Source organism: Austrofundulus limnaeus, unplaced genomic scaffold (genome assembly GCF_001266775.1).
Source record: "Austrofundulus limnaeus strain Quisiro unplaced genomic scaffold, Austrofundulus_limnaeus-1.0 Scaffold47, whole genome shotgun sequence".
NCBI classification, from domain to species: domain Eukaryota; kingdom Metazoa; phylum Chordata; class Actinopteri; order Cyprinodontiformes; family Rivulidae; genus Austrofundulus; species Austrofundulus limnaeus.
In genome coordinates this window covers 1,383,773-1,386,175 of record NW_013952449.1, presented here as the reverse complement: position 1 = coordinate 1,386,175, position 2,403 = coordinate 1,383,773, and positions in this window count along the sequence as shown.

Below are 2,403 nucleotides of genomic sequence, written 5' to 3'. Positions count from 1 at the left end.
GTGTTGGTGGGCTTACGATATACGCCAGTTTCCAACCGTCCTCCATCCAAAACCGAGACATCGCAATCCAGGGCTTAAAAGCCTGAATTTTGTCTGAAACTCTCAGACTGAAGAAGTCTCTTGGAGAAGAGACGAAACGTTTCATTAGAGAAGAACCCGTCCAGAAGACCTACACAATTTTTTTCTTTTTGATTTTTTACCTGGATTACTGAGATGCATCAGGACAACAAATCCTACACACTGTGCCTTTAAAGGGTTAAAGTTTAACTAATGCCCTGTGAAAGCATAACCCTGCCCCATAGGCAAACTTGAAAAATTCGAATGAAGTGGGCAGTGCCAAGGGACACTTAGGGCCACAGCCCAGTGTGGGAGTGGACAAAGAGGTGTGGGCAGGACAAGAGAACTTGTGTAATTTAACAATTTCTGAAAACATTTCTGAATGTTTTTAAAAATGTTCTTGTGATAAAAAAGGAAAATGAAAAACAAAAATGCTGTTGTGGTTTTATCATCCGGTATTTTATTTTATTTTATTGATTTATTTATTTGCAGACCCTTTTACAGTTACATGTGTGACTGTGTGCAGCCATTTTGTCCAAAACCTCCCCGGGTATCTGCTCATTTCAGACTGCTTTGTCCAATTCAATCTATATGTGCTCGTCCCCTTCACCTCTCTCAAGGAAGAGTTTGTAGGAGGAATTTGCAAGTTCTGCATTGGCTCAGAAGTCTGCTGACATCAAAATTGTAAGCGTGCAATAGACCGTTGCACCTGTTTGGAACCACTGCTGAGGTTGTTCTGGAAGTGCAGTTGGAACCAGAAAAGGAGGCACATTTTGACCGAAGCTGAACCAAGGAGAACAGCAGACAGGCACGCAGGAGGAGAGGGGGCTTTAGATATAGATGGAACCTACTGGTACTTACCGAGAAAGTTCCAGGTATGTAATTGGTAAGTATTTGGTAAGTGCTAGGTACATACTAGGTTGTATTATGTATTTTTATACAGTTTTCTAGAGACGTATTGCTGGACTTCTGTATTCTAGGATCCCTTAACATCTGTTTGATGAACGATGTATTAGTGACAAAAATATAGAAACAAACAGCTAAACTCCCCCTCCCGTGTCTTTTTTCTTTTATTTTCTTGGAAAAAAAAGTCACAAAAATATTGTTTTCATTCCATTTTTATTTGGTGTTTTATTTGCATTTATCAGAATTATTTTATTTTCATTGTTTTAGGATCATTTTTAGGTCACTTGCTTGTGTCCCTCTGAACATACAAAACACCTCCTGTACACACGGATGGATGGATGGATAGATAGCTGGGTAGATAGATAGGTAGATAGATAGGTAGATAGAAGGAAATGACTGTAGAAGCTCAGAGGAGGAGTTTAAATTAGTCCCAAAGATAGAAGATACAGGTTGCAGCAGTGACAGTTTACCCCTGGCCTTGAGAGGACAACTCAATGTGCGAGGCAATTTTCTTCAGAGAAGTAGGTTGAAAGTAATGGGGGATGGGGGGTAAAATGTGGTACTTGTGAGAAGAATAGAAAAAAGGTGTCTTGAAAACCTTTCAAGAAAATGACAGAAACAAATTGTTTCAGATTCTCCTCTCTTCTTCTCAACAGTCTTTTTTTGAATTGGCCTACTTCTTTGCACCAGATTCTGTAACTCCAGCCATTTCTCCCTCTGCATCACTTACCACAGGGTTCTCATTTTGAAGCACAATTTCAGTAGAGGTTAAAGTCGTTCTTTTCAATGTTTAAATTTTATTTTCCTAATTGGTTTCTTTTAAAAGTTTTTTTTCTTTGACAATTTTTTTTCTGTCGATATCACAATCAAGTAAGGAGTGGAATGAAAATCAAAAAGCTGTACAAACAAGCCAGTTGTTTGTTTTAAAAGGTATGTCAAAATGCTGTTATTTAGAATTAGGTGAGAGGTTTTTAAATGGCTGTGATTTGACCACTAGATTCCACAACAAGAAATGCCTAAATACAAATGCCTTTGCATTGTAATCATTAGGCTGCTGTTTCTGAACTGTTTACCTAAAATCTGCTCACAGTATAGGCTACACTTTGGTCTCGTAAAACATCTCCTGACCTACTCTGAAACCATGACTGCTTGTGTTTTACCCCAAATGCACAGCAGCAGTAAATAACTGCATACCAGTAATTGCAAAAGGTGTTGACATAAAGGACCAAGCAGAAAAGGTGTTGTTTCATAACGGTAAACAGAAAATGTATAGAGTTTTTCCTGAAGTAGGATTCACAGTAGACAACAAAATATACAGCCGGATGAAATTATATGCAGCAAAATAAATAAATAAATAAATAAATAAATAGATAGATAGATAGATAGATAGATAGATAGATAGATAGATAGATAGATAGATAGATAGATAGATAGATAGAT